Source organism: Mustela nivalis (assembly GCF_964662115.1).
Source record: "Mustela nivalis genome assembly, chromosome: 6".
In the NCBI taxonomy this organism is placed as follows: domain Eukaryota; kingdom Metazoa; phylum Chordata; class Mammalia; order Carnivora; family Mustelidae; genus Mustela; species Mustela nivalis.
The window spans coordinates 47,489,585-47,510,024 of NC_139025.1; the positions used below are offsets into that span (position 1 = coordinate 47,489,585).

At 39.9% G+C, this 20,440-nt stretch overlaps 1 long non-coding RNA gene across 1 annotated transcript in view; it reads left to right on the forward strand.

The window, feature by feature from the left end:
- The first annotated feature begins 4,289 nt into the window (after positions 1–4,289).
- Positions 4,290–20,440, forward strand: part of LOC309866988 — a 68,550-nt gene continuing 52,399 nt past the window's right edge. The window contains exon 1 of the long non-coding RNA XR_014312904.1: positions 4,290–4,524. This is a non-coding gene — a long non-coding RNA (uncharacterized lncRNA). The remainder of the gene's footprint in view (positions 4,525–20,440) is intronic.

Below are 20,440 nucleotides of genomic sequence, written 5' to 3' on the forward strand. Positions count from 1 at the left end.
GCTTTGTCGAAGATTAGTTAACCATACAGTTGAGGGTCTATTTCGCGGCTCTCTATTCTGTTCCGTTGATCTATGTGTCTGTTTTTGTGCCAGTACCATGCTGTCTTGATGATGACAGCTTTGTAATAGAGCTTGAAGTCCGGAATTATGATGCCATCAACTTTGGCTTTCTTTTTCAATATTCCTTTGGCTATTCGAGGTCTTTTCTGGTTCCACATAAATTTTAGGATTATTTGTTCCATTTCTTTGAAGAAAATGGATGGTACTTTGATAGGAATTGCATTAAATGTGTAGATTGCTTTAGGTGGCATAGACATTTTCACAATATTTATTCTTCCAATCCAGGAGCATGGAACATTTTTCCATTTCTTTGTTTCTTCCTCAATTTCTTTCATGAGTACTTTATAGTTTTCTGAGTATAGATTCTTAGCCTCTTTGGTTAGGTTTATTCCTAGGTATCTTATAGTTTTGGGTGCAATTGTAAATGGGATTGACTTCTTAATTTCTCTTTCTTCTGTCTTGTTGTTGGTGTAGAGAAATGCAACTGATTTCTGTGCATTGATTTTATATCCTGACACTTTACTGAATTCCTGTACAAGTTCTAGCAGTTTTGGAGTGGAGTCTTTGGTGTTTTCCACATATAGTATCATATCATCTGCGGAGTGATAGTTTGACTTCTTCTTTGCTGATTTGTATGCCTTTAATTTCTTTTTGTTGTCTGATTGCTGAGGCTAGGACTTCTAGTATTATGTTGAATAGCAGTGGTGAGAATGGACATCCCTGCTGTGTTCCTGACCTTAGCGGAAAAGCTTTCAGTTTTTCTCCATTGAGAATGGTATTTGCAGTGGGTTTTTCATAGATGGATTTGATGATATTGAGGTATGTGCCCCCTATCCCTGCACTTTGAAGAGATTTGATCAGGAAGGGATGCTGTACTTTGTCAAATGCTTTTTCAGCATCTATTGAAAGTATCATATGGTTCTTGTTCTTTCTTTTATTAATGTGTAGTATCACATTGATTGATTTGCAAATGTTGAACCAACCTTGCAGCCCTGGAATAAATCCCACTTGGTCATGGTGAATAATCCTTTTAATGTACTGTTGAATCCTATTGGCTAGTATTTTAGTGGGAATTTTCGCATCTGTGTTTATCAAGGATATTGGTCTGTAGTTCTCTTTTTTGATGGGATCCTTGTCTGGTTTTGGGATCAAGATGATGCTGGCCTCATAAAATGAGTTTGGAAGTTTTCCTTCCATGTCTACTTTTTGGAACAGTTTCAGGAGAATAGGAATTATTTCTTCTTTAAATGTTTGATAGAATTCCCCCGGGAAGCCGTCTGGCCCTGGGCTTTTGTTTGTTTGGAGATTTTTGATGACTGTTTCAATCTCCTTACTGGTTATGGGTCCGTTCAGGCTTTCTATTTCTTTCTGATTCAGTTGTGGTAGTTTATATGTCTCTAGGAATGCATCCATTTCTTCCAGATTGTCAAATTTGTTGGCATAAAGTTGCTCATAGTATGTTCTTATAATTGTCTGTATTTCTTTGATGTTAGTTGTGATCTCTCTTCTTTCATTCATGATTTTATTTATTTGGGTCCTTTCTCTTTTCTTTTTGATAAGTCTGGCCAGGGGTTTATCAATCTTATTAATTCTTTCAAAGAACCAGCTCCTAGTTTCGTTGATTTGTTCTATTGCTTTTTTGGTTTCTATTTCATTGATTTCTGCTCTGATCTTTATGATTTCTCTTCTCCTGCTGGTTTTAGGGTTTCTTTCTTGTTCTTTCTCCAGCTCCTTTAGGTGTAGGGGTAGGTTGTGTACCTGAGACCTTTCTTGTTTCTTGAGAAAGGCTTGAAACCCTATACTCTCAGGACTGCCTTTGTTGTGTCCCACAGATTTTGAACCGTGTGTTTTCATTATCATTTGTTTCCACGAATTTTTTCAATTCTTCTTTAATTTCCTGGTTGACCCATTCATTCTTTAGAAGGATGCTGTTTAGTCTCCATATATTTGGGTTCTTTCCAAATTTCCTCTTGTGATTGAGTTCTAGCTTCAGAGAATTGTGGTCTGAAAATATGCAGGGAATGATCACAATCTTTTGATACCGGTTGAAACCTGATTTAGGACCAAGGATGTGATCTATTCTGGAGAATGTTCCATGTGCACTAGAGAAGAATGTGTATTCTGTTGCTTTGGGATGAAATGTTCTGAATATATCTGTGATGTCCATCTGGTCCAGTGTGTCGTTTAAGGCCTTTATTTCCTTGTTGATCTTTTGCTTGGATGATCTGTCCATTTCAGTGAGGGGAGTGTTAAAGTCCCCTACTATTATTGTATTATTGTTGATGTGTTTCTTTGATTTTGTTATTAATTGGTTTATATAGTTGGCTGCTCCCATGTTAGGGGCATAGATATTTAAAATTGTTAGATCTTCTTGTTGGACAGACCCTTTGAGTATGATATAGTGTCCTTCCTCATCTCTTACTATAGTCTTTGGCTTAAAATATAATTGATCTGATATAAGGATTGCCACTCCTGCTTTCTTCTGATGTCCATTAGCATGGTAAATTCTTTTCCACCCCCTCACTCTAAATCTGGAGGTGTCTTCAGGTTTAAAATGAGTTTCTTGTAGGCAACATATAGATGGGTTTTGTTTTTTTATCCATTCTGATACCCTGTGTCTTTTGATTGGGGCATTTAGCCCATTAACATTCAGGGTAACTATTGAGAGATATGAATTTAGTGCCATTGTATTGCCTATAAGGTGACTGTTACTGTATCTTGTCTCTGTTCCTTTTTGATCTACTACTTTTAGGCTCTCTCTTTGCTTAGAGGACCCCTTTCAATATTTTCTGTAGAGCTGGTTTGGTGCTTGCAAATTCTTTCAGTTTTTGTTTGTCCTGGAGGCTTTTTATCTCTCCTTCTATTTTCAATGATAGCCTAGCTGGATATAGTATTCTTGGCTGCATGTTTTTCTCGTTTAGTGCTCTGAATATATCATGCCAGCTCTTTCTGGCCTGCCAGGTCTCTGTGGATAAGTCTGCTGCCAATCTAATATTTTTACCATTGTATGTTACAGACTTCTTTTCCTGGGCTGCTTTCAGGATTTTCTCTTTGTCACTAAGACTTGTAAATTTTACTATTAGGTGATGGGGTGTGGGCCTATTCTTATTGATTTTGAGGGGGGTTCTCTGCACCTCCTGGATTTTGAGACTTGTTCCCTTTGCCATATTGGGGAAATTCTCTCCAATAATTCTCTCCAATATACCTTCTGCTCCCCTCTCTCTTTCTTCTTCTTCTGGAATCCCAATTATTCTAATGTTGTTTTGTCTTATGGTGTCACTTATCTAATTCTCCCCTCGTGGCCCAGTAGCTGTCCCTCTTTTGCTCAGCTTCTTTATTCTCTGTCATTTGGTCTTCTATATCGCTAACTCTTTCTTCTTCCTCATTTATCCTAGCAGTGAGAGCCTCCATTTCTTATTTCACCTCATTAATAGCTTTTCTGATTTCAAGTTGGTTAGATTTTAGTTCTTTTATTTCTCCAGAAAGGGCTTTTATATCTCCCAAGAGGGTTTCCCTAATATCTTCCATGCCTTTTTTGAGCTCGGCTAGAACCTTGAGAATCGTCATTCTGAACTCTAGATCTGACATATTACCAATGTCTGTATTGATTAGGTCCCTAGCCTTTGGTACTTCCTCTTGTTCTTTTTTTTGTGGTGAATTTTTCTGCCTTGTCATTTTGTCCAGATAAGAGTGTATGAAGGAGCAAGTAAAATACTAAAAGGGTGCCAACAACCCCAGGAAAATATGCTTTAACCAAATCAGAAGAGATCCCAAATTGTGAGGGGGGAGAAAGGGGGTAAAAAGAGGTTCAGAAAGGAAAAAAAAAGAAAAGAAACAATTAAAAAAAGAAAACAAGAAATATATATATATATATATATATATATATATATATATATATATATTAGATAAGCTTGTTTAAAAAGTTAAAAAAGAAAAGGGTAAAAGTTTAAAAAAATTTAGCAGAAGAGAAAAAAAGAAAAAAAAATGAAAAAGAAGAAAAAATTAAATTAACTGCAAGACTAAAGAATCACAGGGAGAAAGCCATGAGTTCCGTGCTTTGCTTTCTCCTCCTCTGGAATTCCGCTGCTCTCCTTGGTATTGAAACCGCACTCCTTGGTAGATGAACTTGGCCCTGGCTGGATTTCTTGTTGATCTTCTGGGGGAGGGGCCTGGTGTAGTGATTCTCAAGTGCCTTTGCTCCAGGCAGAATTGCGCCACCCTGACCAGGGGCCGGGCTGAGTAATCCGCTCGGGTTTGCTTTCAGGAGCTTTTGTCCCCTGAGCGCTTTCCATAGAGTTCTGGAGGATGGGAATGAAAATGGCAGCCTCCTGATCTCCGGCCCGGAGGAGCCGAGAGCCCGGGGCCCCACTCCTCAGTGCGCCCTCAGAGAACAGCGCCCAATTATTCCTGTCTCCATGGCCTCCGGCCGTGCTCCGAGTTCACCAAGCCTGCGACCGGTTCAAGGTAACCCCGAGCTGGGAGCTCACTCCTTGGCTCCTTCTCTGTAGCCGGCTTTCCCGTTCTAATACCTGTAAGCTCTGCGACACTCAGTCATCCCCGGTCCTTCTGTGACCCTGCGGGACCTGAGGCCACGCTGACCCCGCGTGGGCTTCACCCCAGTTTAGCCTCTCGAACGATGTCCCTCAGCGGAACAGACTTTTAAAAGTCCTGATTTTGTGCTCCGTTGCTCCGCACCTTGCCGGGAGCCGGCCCCTCCCCCCAGGGTCTATCTTCCCGTCGCTTTGGATTCACTTCACTGCCAGTCCTACCTTTCAGAAAGTGGTTGATTTTCTGTTTCTAGAATTGCTGTTCTTCTTCTCTTCAATCTCCCGTTGGATTTGTAGGTGTTTGCAATCTTTAGATAAGCTATCTAGCTGCTCTCCTGCTAGCTGAAGTAGTCTCAGCCTGCTACTTCTTTGCCATCTTGACTCCTCTCCCATTTTGTAATTTTTTAAAAGAATGTAGTGATGTTGCACATCCTGCAGTGGGTGATAAACGTTTAACAACCAGATCTTCAGGAAAGAAAAATGCTGTATTTGTAGTGAATGCCAATTTCTCTGGTGTAAATATGCCCGTAGTGGTTATTTCATGTGCAACATGATATCACAAACTTGCAAAATTCCTGAACATATAAAATGACCTCTCATGAGACAGCACTAGCTGACTCTAGTGTACCATGGCTCACATTTGACATGAAGCGAAAAACCACAGTGACAACACAGGACCAGAAGCTTCAAAGGAAGGCTATCTTGAATAAAAATTCTGGTTCTGCAACTTATTTGTTGCATGACCCTGGACAAGTTAGTTTTCTAAGTCCCAAGTTTTGCATAAGTAAAGTGGAGACAATAATACCACTTTAATGGGTTAAGTTTCCCCTCTTTTTCCCAATCATGTATTCCCAAAGCACTCCATATTTCCTCTATTACAAGACATCCCATATTCACACTGACTTAATCACCTGCCTTCTTCACACTACTGCGAGCTACATAAAGCAGAGCCCTTCCTTGCTTTTGGACTCCTATCTCCAGTGATCAGCAAAGTTCCTGGGATTATAGGAAGGGCTCAATAATCACATGTTGACCAAATAAAGGACATTATGTGTCCTATTCTTCCCTTCTACACCCATGGCACACATTAATAACAAATCATAATACTTGGCTACTAGATGACAAGTTATTTGAGAAAATGGCACTGTAGGGAGCCACTACCCAATAAGCTGGAACTAGCACTTCCCATGAACCTATTTTCCACCTTGTCATAAACTCTGCCAATAAAGGATCCTGAGCCTCAAAAAAAAAAATAGAGCAACCAGGGCTCAGAAACCAACTACATTAACTGCTCTGCTGAAAAAAAAAATCATGTTTTATAATTTGGATAGGACTTGGACGGTAAGGCCTGAAGAGGAGGAGAGGAAAAAGAAGATAAAGGAATAACTGGTAACCATTCCATCCTCCAGAAGAGTAATTCCAATCCACATCCAATTATCCTGTGGTGATTTTGGTCTCAGCCAAATTTGGCTCTATCAGCTCTAAGCTAAGATAGTGGGATGAAACAAGGGGACATGAAGCCAGGCACCAGATCTATCCCTGACACCAGCCTCTGAGCTCAGGTCCCCATGGCCAGTACAGGGTCCACAGGGGAATGTAGCAGAGAAGCCTTGGACCTCAAGAGAAAGCTCTCCGGAGGAGACAAGCCCCCTTTCAGAGGAGAGCGATAATGGTCCTAAACGATGGAATTCTTATCTGTTCTGCAGCCACATTTCACAGTACCTGGCATCTCTTTTCCTACTTAGTGTAGCTTATCTGCTTTAGAGATTATATACCATGTGTACCATCACTCAGGAAATACTGAATTTTCAAATTTCCTAGGCACTGCGTAAATAAAGTGCAACACACACACACACAAACACACACACACCTTTGTATTGAGGAGTTTGCAATCTGCTTAGGAAAAACAGCACTTATATAAACAACCGCATGTAAGGTTGAAAGTGATGTTTTATTAAAGAACTTCCCAAATAATCTTCAGAGAATTCCAAGAGAATGGGATCTAATTCCAGCTGATGGCAGGAATGGGGGCTTGGAGTTGGTAGGAGAAGGCAGAGGGAGTACAGGTGACAGAATCACATGGGCACATGGGTAGGTCAACAGAGAGTGAAGGATGCAGCTGAGATGCGGACTGAGTAGGTAGAGGGAATGGCAGGGGATGTGGTTGAAAAAATCAGGAAATCTTAAATGCCAGGCTATGGTACAAGACAGGTAAAAGATTTTTAAACATGAAAAGTGATAGTTACAGGGTGCCTGGGTGGCTCAGTGGGTTAAAGCCTCTGCTTTCAGCTCAGGTCATGATCCCAGGGTCCTGGGATCGAGCCCCGCATCGGGCTCCCTGCTCCACAGAGGAGCCTGCTTTCCTTCCTCTCTCTCTGCCTGCCTCTCTGCCTACTTGTGATCTTTGTCTGTCAAATAAATTAAAAAAAAAAAAAAAGAAAAGTGATAGTTATGACAAATGCGTCAGTAAAAAACACCAGGCAGTAATGAGTCACAAAGATAGCAGAGGAGACAATTATAATAATCTAGAAATGAGGGCTTGATTTTAAGCAAAAGAGTTCACAGACTTCAGACCAGATTTGGAGAGCGAGGGAAAAAGTCTATATGAATCTGAAGTTCAGGGACCAGGTGGCAGGAAAAACCATCCGTCCATTCATCACATAATCATTACACGCTTGCTCTGTGCCAGGCATGGCTCTCAAGAGTACTTAGTACTGAATAAAACATATACAATCCTGCCTTATGGAGTCTATAATCTAGTCAGGAATTCAGAGCACAGACAATGGAAAGATAAAGCACCCAATATCCCAAGTGGTGAGCTCAGATGAGAGGATCACCTGCATGGAGGCAACAGGGGAAGAAGTGCATGAGGTGGGGAGTGCTCCGGGGAGGGATAGAAGGGTCATCAGCACATATGACATTGGAACTGGACACACAGAACCCTGGGGTGGGTGTGCAGAGTCAGTCCTGGGAGTCCTGAGGGGCCACGGGGTCCAGTGTGTGAGCTGAGGAACAGGATCAAGGTGACAGAGGATAGAGAGCTGCTAATAGACAAGTTCATGGGGGGATACTGGAGGTGAAGATACTTGGAGAGGGCACAAGACCAGGGCAGGGAATGAGGTCAAGCAGCAGCATCTAGTTCAGCCTCACCATCTACTGCACCAGAGCCAGGGGAAGCACTGCTTGGCACCAGCAAGAGCAAAGGATAGAGAGCCTCAGGCAATAAAAGGAGGAAGGGGCAGGGCCAGATGCTGCCCAGGCTAAAGTGGACACAGATGGCTCTGGTGGTGAGGGAAGTGAGCTGGAATTCCCTATTTCAGCTGTTTTGTATGAAAGCTAGTCCTGCCCAACTCCAAATGCATGATGTGTTCACAGAAAATGCTGACCTTTTGTTCTCCCATGAGTGAGCAGAGCAGGGATAGAGAAGGGAGTTGTTCTGGAGAAATCTACCACTACATTAAAGGTTCAAAAAGGCTAGGAGTATGATGACAGCTGCTTTTTCTCACACTTTTCTTTCCTGTTCTTGGAGACACACTTTTCCCATAAGCTTTACTGATTGTTGCTAAAGAACAACACAACACACGCAAACTTTTAAATCTGGAAGAAAAAGAAATAGAAATTCCTCTTTGGCACAGCGCTTTAGACGACAACAAAGCCATGAGGAGGAATTTAACGGCGTGACACGTGTGGGACTCCCTGAAGAGGAGGCGTACCAAAAGTCAAGTATCCTTAAAAGAGATCATTTCTGGAATATATTTAGGGAGCCACAGAAGGTTAACAGAAATGGTTGCCTTTTTCTTTTTTTTTAAGATTTTATTTATTTATTTGAGAGAGAGAGAGAGAATGAGAGAGAGCATGAGAGGGAAGAGGTCAGAGGGAGAAGCAGACTCCCACTGAGCAGAAAGCTTGATGTGGGACTCGATCCTGTGACCCAGGATCATGACCTGAGCCTAAGGCAGCTCAGCCAACTGAGCCACCCAGGCACCCCCAGTGATGGTTGCCTCTGCCTTTCAATGGAAGCACCCTGATGCACAGACTGTGATTTCCATACAACGCAGATTAAGAATCTGAACTTAAATGATACCGTCACATTTTTTACTTTCATTGTGCTATCGGAAATTCTTATAGAAACTGGAGAAAACAATGTCACTAAGTACTTAGCTGGTCTGTATCCACATGTGGACTTGGGGGGTTTGTCTCAGTTCATAAAATATCTTAAAACCGTAACATCTTATTTTAAGCTGATAACAACTTAAATTTCAATTCCAAAGAATTCCTAAACTTTACATTTTACTTCTCCTCCCCCTCACAATTTAGGTTATCACTGTTACAATCTACATATTTTTCATATTGTGTAACTAATAACAGATTCTTGTAGTTATGGTTATTTTTACTACATTCATGAATGTAAGCAAATTATGCACTACCCATTACCATATCACACAATCTAACTTTGACTACATATTTTCCATTACCAGTGAGTATTTATGATGTTAATCTGTGGGGGCTTGCGGGGAGGAGGAATATGGTCAGCGTATAGCTGCTCCTCTTAAGTTTCTACTGTGGTCTTTCTTGGTCTCTGTGGTAATAGGGGATGCTTCTGCTTTACCTCCATGTTCTAGGATGCTACCTTGTTCATGGATAGTTATTAGTCATTGTTCTTGTGAGGGGAGTGAAGTCAGGAATGACCTATGTCGCCATCTTGAAGACATCCTCTCCGCACAGCTCCTGTCCCCCTATGAAGCAAAAATGTTCTGTTTCCATATATTTTCTGAAGTCTAATCAGTAACTTTAACTACTGTTCTTTCCCATCCCAGAGGATGAGAGAGAATGCAGCAGTCTTTATCTTCAACACTTCATCAAGGTTTACTTACCTTATTAATAAAATCAAGCACTATGCAGTTTGTACCCAATCAACGGCTACCCAATTTTTCAACTTCTAAACAATATGAAATAGAATTTACTGATGTAAATTGTCAAAAGATAACCTGAGGCATAGTAAAAATTTCAAGAGTTTATATGAGCAAAAATCAATTCCAGCAGGGCAGCACCGAACAAGAATTTGTTAGGAGCACTCTACCAACAGAAGCTCAATGGAGAACTTTACAGAGAAAGGGCAGAAGCAAAGTAAGGAAATTATTGACTGGCTCTATGTTTAAGTCAAGTTGGCTGTTTGTGATTGCTTGTCCTCAGCTTTCAATGCCATAACTTTGAGGCATTTACGGGCTTAGGTTTTGGTTTGCTTATATAGGCCACCAGGCATTAGAGTTACCTCAAACTAACAGCCCCCTTGTTTAATTACTTTAACCATACATAATGCTAAAATGTAATACTCTTTCACTCACACATTATTTCACATAAACAAGTTCTTTCCCTAATTACATTGGAAACATTTTATACTCAAGGGTTATACATTTTACTTTTTAAGTTTTCCTATATCAAGCCCCAAGAGAGTGCTAGATCATTTTTACACAGGGAAGTAGCCCAGTTCTCCAGATGTAAGTAAACTTATCACTAAATCTTTAAGAAGTAGCTAATGAGAACAAAAAAGGAGGGCAAAGAAGTTAAACTGGTAAAATTGGTGAAGCAGTCACCTCTCCTCCCCCATTGCTGATATGAAAAAAAGGGGAGGGGCTTTGTCAGAACCATCCTCTAGTTCATTAAGATGGTAGGGACAAAATACAGAACCTTCAAAAGAGGCCTAGGATACAGTAGGATAAGTGATTTTCAGAAGATTCTGAAAAAGATGTGTTTAACGATCTGGAAGGGGTGTCCACTAAGAAGTGAAGAGGAAAAGAAGGAAAGTTTCTCTCAAGTGGAAGGAAAGTCAGCCACCTCGGGTGCTCAGTTCGTACTCCAGGACAAATGCTTGTGGTCCTACTAAGTAGTAGAAGGGGCCTGGTCTCAAGGTCCACATGCAAGAAGAGTTATAGTAGAGGTGATAAGCAGTCCCCTCCATGGCAGGTGGACTTTCCAGGCCAGGAGGGCTGCTGGGCATGGCTTCTTCATACTGCAGTAGCCATGTTGTGGCCAGATAAGGAAATAGCCACTGAGGCACCACATTGAGATATGAAACTTGGAGACTTGCAAAGATGTGAGGAGGAGGAAATTCTTTGGAATGATTGGTTTATCTTGATCTTATAAAGTGACCTATCCTGAAACTCAAGGGACTAATCAGGTCAGGATAAGCTAAACTTCAGAATTTCAGTGGCCTATCATAACAAAAGCTTCTCGGCCACTCATACCACAGTTTCCAAAGCAGGTTGGCCACGGGCTCTGCCTGCCGTGTTCACTCAGGCAGCAAGGCTGATAAAGGGTTTATCTCCCTATACACTTCAAAGCTCACCCAATGCTGGGAAGGGAATTATAGGAACTGTATACTGGCTCGTATATGTTCCTCCTGGAAGTGATGCATGTCACTTTTGCTCACATCTCATTGGTCAAGGTAAATCATGTGGCCAAAGCTAATTTTAGAAGGGCAGTGAGTACAGTCCTATCACGTGGTGGCAGGAGTGGGGAGCTATTTGTGAACAACAGTAATGAACCCACTGATACCATGGAAAATACCAGTTTCCCCCCAAAGCATTGATCTACCTATTCAGCATGGTGAAAATCTTTTCTCCAGAAGTGTAACAAAAACTGATTGCCTGCTTGATTTCATACCACCATTGACTATCACCAAATATTAAATGAAAAGATTTGGATTTAAAACATGTTTTAATCTTATTCGTAAATTTTACGACAATAAATGGTTAAATTGTAAATTCTCCTTAACTAATTCTTCCCAGAACACTCTAAGTAGGTAGCCCTCTTGTCCACTCTCATTTTATCCTGTAATTCCCTTCATAGACTTTACCAACATTTGTAACTACTCATTTTTCTATGTCCTCATTTGTTTAAAAATTTTCAATAAGTAATATTGGTGTAAATCTTGTCCTAATTACAGAAGATCTAAAATATAAAAATATCACTCTCTAAATTTGCCATCCTTGGCTCATTACATACTGGTAGAGTACTCAATAAATCATGATTACTACCAGGCTGATGAGGATAGTAAATATAAGGGAAAACAGTTTTCTAAGGCCATTTCATGGAAAAACAAACAGAATTATGTATGTCACTGAAACCTGAATTATTCACTAAATGAATTAGTTTATGATGAACTTGAGTTACTTAAAAAAAAAAAAAAGTTTTACACTCAATATCCTCCTGTAAAGGGTACAAGAATAGACTTTGGTCATCCAGGTGCTGCAGACCCAGCAAAATCTCTCCGTTCCCTATAATGACTAGAAGTATCAAAAGAATATTGGGGAGCATGGGTGGCTCAGTTAGTTAAGCATCGGACTCTTGACTTCAGCTCAGATCATGATCTCAGGGTAATGACCCCACCTCAGGCTCCACATTCAGGGAAAAGTCTGCTTGAGAGTCTCTCTCCCTCCTCCACTGCCCTTCCCCTGACTTTCAAATAAACAAATAAATCTTAAAAAAAAAATTAAAATACAGAAAACCCACATCAGCCCTGGAAAGCAGGAAAGAGTATCATCAAGACTTCATTGAATTTCTAATGGGTTGCAGATAGAAGCAAATTAAAGGAAAGCCCTGGGTGGTGACTTGGAAACTTCCTTCTTGAAAAGAAGAAATAAGTGAAGGGAACTTGTACCCAAATGTTCATAGCAACATTACTCATACTAGCCAAAAGACAGAAACAGTTCAAGTGTCCATTAACAGACAAACGGATAAACAAAATGTAGTGTTCATAAAATGAAGTATTATTTGACCATAAAGAAAATGAAGTATTGATACATGCTAAGCATGGGTGAACTTTTAAAACACTATGCTAAGTGAAAGAGGCCATTCACTATGTGACTCCATTCATGTGAAAAGTCCAGAATAGGGAAATCTATGGACATGGAAAGTAAATTAGTTGTTGCTTTAGAAATTGGTGGGGGGAAGAGGGGAAAATAGCTAAAGGGTACATGTTTCTTTTTGAGATGATGAAAATGTTTTAAAACTGGCAGTAGTGACGGTTGCACATCTCTATGCATAGACTAAAAATCATGGAATTCTATACCTTAAACGTGTAAAGTACATGGTATATGAATTATATTTTAACAAAGCTGTTAAAAATTAAGGAGGAAGGGAAGGGAGCCTCAAGAAACCTTAGCGATACTTCTAAGTCTGGCTGAGGGTAAAAGGCAGCTGTAGGATAGATGAAGCCAGCTCCCTTGAAACCTTCCTGATGCAGATGAAGAGCATTCGACAGCAACTACACAGAAGGCCTGGGGCCAAGTACAGCCAGAGCAAAGAGGAAGCGTACCAATCCCGGCTACCTCTCTAACGCTGTGGAACTCTTTCTGATGTGTAGGCAAGAGGCAGGGAAGAAGGCTGGGCCAAAGAGCAAACAATGTTCAGAAGCTGGCTTCTTGTGCAGTTGCTTTAAAAAACAGGGCAGAAACTACTGGAAAGAGTCTCACTTGGGATTGACCATGGCCTGAGTCTTTGGCCACTATTTAACAGTCTTTGGCTAGTGTATGATGACACAGATGTGTTACCTCCATTCACACAGTCCCCTGGTTTGTGATCAGAGAAGAGGTTTCTAATGATAGCCAGGCTCTAAGGGATCTTTGGCTACATAATTTTTCCAAACCCTTAGTAAACGTCTAATGTGTTTGTTTTGAGGAAGTTCTGCATGTCAATAATCATACCTAAATCTCTTTCCTACTCATAATTCCCAAACCTAATTTATTTTTTCCCACTCTTTCTCAATTTAATGGTGGCAATTTGGGGAAGCTGAGAGGAAATACCACACCTTTAAGGAGTTCTTTGCCTTGGACTGAGTCTTGAAGGGCTTTAACTCCTCAAAATCGTCTTTCAACTTTTGAGCCCAAAGGCAATCAGCTTTTCCTACTTAAAAGCTCCAAAGTTCTAGTCTCTGTTTTCTTCTTTTCTTTCAAGCCAGGCAGTTATTACTTGGGATTTTGCTAAAACCTTACAAAATGTAGCCCCTGTCAACTACCACCCAGTACTCACATTCTTTTAGTCACTTTCTTCTCATAGAACTAAGAGCTCAGTGCCCACTCCCCAGCTATAAAAACAGTACGATATGGTTTAGCTTGGGGTTATGGTAGAACCCTCTTTCTTTACCATTTCTTGCATTCATACACGCTAGCTGTCATGACATTTGCATCTGAGTGGCTTTACATAGCCCAAATTTATTTCTCTCTCATATATAGTCCGGTGGGCAGTAGTGGGGCTCTGCTCCACGTAGTAATTCGGGGACTCAGACTATAGAGCCTGCCATTTCAGCTGTGGTTTACAAGGCTGCCGTGGAAGGGGCACCTGGGTGGCTCAATGGGTTAAAGCCTCTGCCTTCAGCTCAGGTCATGATCCCAGAGTCCTGGGATCAAGCCCCATATCGGGCTCTCTGCTCAGCGGGGAGCCTGCTTCCTCCTCCTCCTCTCTCTCTCTCTCTGCCTGCCTCTCTGCCTACTTGTGATCTGTCAAATAAATAAATAAATAAATAAATAAATATTAAAAAAAAAAAAAACAAGGCTGCTGTGGAAATTGTCTGCAGATCAGATAGAGCTAAGGGGTCATGGCTTTGAAGTGCAAGAACTTCACTGTCACCATATTCTGTTAGAACTCAAGTCACGTGCCCACGCTGACACCAAGGGAAACTGCAAATCCAGCAAGAGAACCAAAGGGGCACGGAGATGGCTACACGGTGTGTGAACTCATCCTATTAATTCCAGAGATTTTCAGATAGGTCTCAATGAAAATATTGGCAAAATCTCTAGATTTTCAATAAGAGACAGTTAAATTGAAAAAGAAAAGTGATACAGAAAAGTTCAAAGAGACAAGGGTGACTACAGACATATCAAAAAAGTATACATACAAAAAGAAAGCAAGGGGGCCTTCCTAGCATCAGATTAAAGGTAACAAGGCAATTGAAATTAAACAGAAAAAGCACTTGAGGAAGTGATCTGCATCAGACTCTATAAAGTGATAACTGGCAGTGTAAGAAAAAAGATGGTCTGATGTATTATACTAGTAAAGTGTTCAACAGTCTGCGTTTTTGTTCCTGGTAGATGAGGAAGCCAAAAACAAAGATATGGGGTATTTGAACAATGTATTGAATAAATTTAAACCAAAAATCACTCCCTTAAGTAACTGTTGGTCTAAATGATCAAAACCATTGTGTGATTTATATTCTTTAGGCCTCAGGGAACAGAGACTCACTCAAACGATCAGTCTGTGGGTGGTTGAACTGGCGGATGGACTTGTAATACACGGAGTACCAGGGAAGTGGAATCTAACAGAAACACACCAACAGGAGCAAAGCTAGAATTGGGGGTCCTCCAGCATAGGCAGGAGGTGACCTAAGCAAGGGGCTGGCAGACTCACCATGTGGCTCTTGCTCTAGTTCTCCAGCATGAACCAATTCAGCTGTCTTCCACGGGCTGTTTCTTCCTGCACTCCACCAACTGGCGTCCTCTCTCTCCGTATCTTGCCTTTATCTCACAGTTTCTGCTTTTTTAATGAATGTGCTAATTGCTTTTATAACCTCTCCATTCCTGCACTTCAAGACGGCTTCCATATTGTTCCTCGGGCTGTCTCTAACTCTGAGGATTTTTTAGTTCAAATTCTTAAGAAATGGAATCTCATTAACTAGCACATCCTTTGTTTAGGAGACCCCACCTTCAGTCCCTGGCCGGCCTGTGGACTCTTGGGGGCCCCTAAGTACTCCGCACCCAATAAGCAAAGAGAGAGGAGAGTATAAAACTGGATACCTGAATGCTGCCCTTTCTGAAAAGACAGGGGCAGACTGCAAACTGGATAATAATTTGTTTAATGAACAAATGAAGAAACTGCTAGGATCAGGCGTTTGGCTAGATGATATACACATTGTCTGCGACACCTATAAAATACCATGTCGTTTTCCAAAATTCACATTTACAGACATGGAGTGAGACACACGATATAATGGTGATTTAAAATATCCGATTGCAAAGCAGGATTATTCTGTTCTCTGAAAAATAAAGTATTTGTATGCATAAGAAAAAAAATCCAATAAGATATATGAAATACGAACACGTTCAGTCATGGTATTCTCTCGGTAGCAGGTTTGGGGTAATTTTAATTTCTTCCTAAATCTTTCCGAAGTGTCTGCACATATCTAATATTAAGTTTATACTGGTATTTTTTTTTTTACAATCAGGATAATAAAGCTATTTTTATTATGGGATGGGAAGCCTTAAAATATGCATACCTTTTGACCTAGTAAATCCATTTCAAAGAACTTCTCCTAAGAGAATAATTGGAGTTATGCTCAAACATATTTTTATAAGAACACTTAAAGGGTTCTCCCGCCCTTTCTAAAAGGAGAAGCTATTTAACCTTTCAAGGCTCCACAGTTTGTCTATAAATGTGGCTGAAAAATGAGCCTTTACATTTCCTTGACTGGTCTGAAGAAAATTCAGTAAAACAAGCTAACCACTGGTTTTGAGACCAAATAACCTAAAGATATAAGCGAAAATACCCCCATGGCATGGTCAGGGAAACAGACTCAGTAAATGCTCGATTCTTTACAGAGAAAAGCAATTTTTCTCATGCCAGTATCAGGAAGACATTTCTTTTTCCAGATATCAAGTATTCCTAAGCTTTTTTTGTTATGAAAATTCGTTTTGGAAAAGAATTTGAAACTAATTTTTTCAAAAGCATAAAAGACACATAACAACAATGTGATTCTCCACTGTATACTTAATACAAATTCCTCCTCCCTCCATCCCAAGATGTGTATCAGAAAGCTTGAGATGTGACCCATGATCAGCATTTTAACAAGCATGCCAGATGAATTTTATGGCAGTGGTTTTAAGATGACACTGTGAGAAATACTGCCTTAACATGCTGTCTCAAGCACAGACATTTACATTTTAACAAGAACCAAAGCCTCAGCTTAGAGGAATGAAGTTGATATCAATTTCTGGCAGCATAGTGGAGAAAAAAAAAAAAAACACAAAAATCCTGCATAAGATGTCTTTTAGCATCTTTTTAAACTGTTCAGAGAGCAAAACTTTTCTCTGAGACCAAAAAAAAAAAAAAAAAAAAAACAACCAAGAAGCCAGGAGAACCAGAGCATATAGGTTCACTTTTGCCCTGAGGGATTTGTCAAACCCAGGGGAAACTAAGCATTAGTTCTTATCCACAAAGGGGTTCAGGGTAGAAGAGACAAAGTTCTTTATAGAAAGATAGCGGGGATTCTAAATAAGAGATCTCCACTGAAGCTGGGGTTCATCAGGGCTCCTCAGTTAAGTAGCCTAGGGAAAAAAACTGCCCTCATTGCTAGATAGTGTAAAGAAAAGTACCTTTCTCAAACTGTGGGGATGGTTGGAAGGAGAAAATGTCCCCTTGGGATATCCTTAACCACAAGCCATATTTTATGTGGCTTATGCTATCTAGGTCATCCCACATGTCTTAAGGTGAATATTGGGATTAAAGCGGTTTGGGGTTAGTAGTTGATCAGGAGCCAGACAGAAGCAAAGAGAAAATTCTCTGGGATGGAAACTATTTTGGGGGCACCTGGCTGACTCAGTCAGTAGAACATGCGACTCTTGATCAGGGTCATGAGTTCAAGCCCTAACTTGAAAATGGAGTCTACTAAAAAAAAAAAAAAAGCCACACAGGAAACCATTTTTGACCCACATGCAAAAAACTGGCAAAGATAGTTTTCAAAATATGGGCTCATATAAAAATCCCTCCTATATATACAAATAGAGAAGATGTCAATATCATACTATCCTACTGTATTGACAAATCCTGATGGCTTGGTCTTTAACATATAAGCACAATTTCACCATCTCCATCTTCACCTCCCTCACCCTAATTCAAATTATCATTATCTGTCACCTGTATTATATGTTTGGGCTCACAATTTTAGATATATGTGAACAAAGAATTCTAAAGCATGATCTTAAAATGATTTTACAAAAGCATCAAAAATGTAGAGCTATACATCCAACCAAAAAAAAAAAAATGTGCAAGGCCTCCATAGGAAAAATTATAAATCGTTATTTCAAAGATAAAAAATAAATAAATATAAAGCTAAGATCACATTATGAATTGGTCAATTCAATACTGTAAAGAGGCCATTATCCTAAAACCTTAAAGTTTGATGCAGTAAAAATCAAAATCTCAAAAGATTTACTTTAAATTTTCCCTTTTGTTTCTGTGTGTATGTATGTATGTGTGGGTATATATATATATACACACAGCTTGTCTAGTTATATACATATACATGTATATAACATGTATACAGTTATATACATTTACATGTATATGTATATAACTAGACAAGCTGTATTTAAAATACATGTGGGAAAAGGAACCAATAGTACTGAGGGTCATCTTGATAAAAAAAATTGGGCTGGAAGTAGAAGAATGTCCCCAATCAGATGTCAAGAATTATTACATAGCTATATCAATTAAAACACTGGAATATGAATCAGGGATAAATCAGAACTGAGTGCACCTGTTGTTTATGGCAGAGAGGGATCACAGAACAGAAAAGAAAGGATGGACTTTTAAAAAAAATGGTCCTGGAGTATTTGGTTACCCATAAGGAAAACCAATCAAATGGCATCTCTTCTTCACAGCTTATGTGAAAATCAATTCCAGGTAAATTAGGAAGACTCGTGTGAGAAAGACAATACTTTAACATTATAGAAAAAAATAGGAGACTATCTTTGATTGTGAGATAGAAAAACAGGATGCTAAAAAGCATCAGCCATAAAGAAAAGCCTTGGCAAATATCAACTATATTAAGTACTTCCGTGTATTGAAGGACACCAAAAAGGAAATAAAGATGTAAGCCATCAACCAGAAGAAGGTATTTGTGACAAATACAACAGATAAAAATTTAATGTCCAGACTACATAAAGAAATTTTACAAATTAAAAAAAAAGAAAAACAGTCAAAGCTTGAACAAACATTACTATACAGAAAATATACTAATGAACTTGGAAATAGGAGCTTACCTATAGTAAGAAAAATGCACAGCCTCTTCAATAAATGGTGCTGGGAAAATTGGACAGCCACATGTAGAAAAATGAAATTGGACCATTTCCTTACACCACACACAAAAATAGACTCAAAATGGATGAAGGACCTCAATGTGCGAAAGGAAACCATCAAAATCCTTGAGGAGAACACAGGCAGCAACCTCTTCGACCTCTGCCGCAGCAACATCTTCCTAGGAACAACGCAAAAGGCAAGGGAAGCAAGGGAAAAAATGAACTATTGGGATTTCATCAAGATCAAAAGCTTTTGCACAGCAAAGGAAACAGTTAACAAAATCAAAAGACAACTGACAGAATGGGAGAAGATATTTACAAACGACATATCAGATAAAGGACTAGTGTCCAGAATCTATAAAGAACTTAGCAAACTCAACACTCAAAGAACAAATAATCCAATCAAGAAATGGGCAGAGGACATGAACAGACATTTCTGCAAAGAAGACATCCAGATGGCCAACAGACACATGAAAAAGTGCTCCATATCACTCGGCATCAGGGAAATACAAATCAAAACCACAATGAGATATCACCTCACACCAGTCAGAATGGCTAAAATCAACAAGTCAGGAAATGACAGATGCTGGCGAGGATGTGGAGAAAGGGGAACCCTCCTACACTGTTGGTGGGAATGCAAGCTGGTGCAGCCACTCTGGAAAACAGCATGGAGGTTCCTCAGAATGTTGAAAATAGAACTGCCCTATGACCCAGCAATTGCACTATTGGGTATTTACCCTAAAGATACAAATGTAGTGATCCAAAGGGGCACATGCACCCGAATGTTTATAGCAGCAATGTCCACAATAGCCAAACTATGGAAAGAACCTAGATGTCCATCCACAGATGAATGGATCAAGAAGATGTGGTATATATACACAATGGAATACTATGCAGCCATCAAAAGAAATGAAATCTTGCCATTTGCGACAACATGGATGGAACTAGAGCGTATCATGCTTAGCGAAATAAGTCAAGCAGAGAAAGACAACTATCATATGATCTCCCTGATATGAGGAAGTGGTGATGCAACATGGAGGCTTAAGTGGGTAGGAGAAGAATCAATGAAACAAGATGGGATTGGGAGGGAGACAAACCATAAGTGACTCTTAATCTCACAAAACAAACTGAGGGTTGCTGGGAGGAGGGGGTTTGGGAGAAGGGGGTGGAATTATGGACATTGGGGAGGGTATGTGCTTTGGTGAGTGCTGTGAAGTGTGTAAACCTGGTGATTAACAGACCTGTACCCCTGGGGATAAAAATATATGTTTATAAAAAATAAATAGTTAAAAAAAAAAAAAAGAAAAATGCAAATTAAAACTACAGTACAGTAGTATTTCATGCCTACCAGAAAACCAAAAATTAAAAATTCCTATTTTCAACAGGAAAATAGGGACTACAGTTTTCTCTGAAGGGGGAAGAGCCTGCAAAGGACTTTAAGGATAATGACAAATTATTTTTCAAACCAGATGCTTGGTATCATTATTTATTTTATCTTATACATGTTTTGTATACTAGTTTATCTTTCATTTGAAACCACTTTCTGCTATGATACACTCTTCAACAAAGTGAATCTCTATTAGGGTATTTCAAATTTTATAAGCAATTAGGAGAAAGATTTAAAAGGGATTTTGGGCATCTGGGTGGCTCAGTCAGTTAAGCATCTGTCCTGGGCTTAGGTCATGATGCCAGGATTCTGGGATGGAGTGCCCCCCCACCAACCCTGGTCTGGCTCCCTGCTCAGCCTGAAGTCTGCTTCTCCCG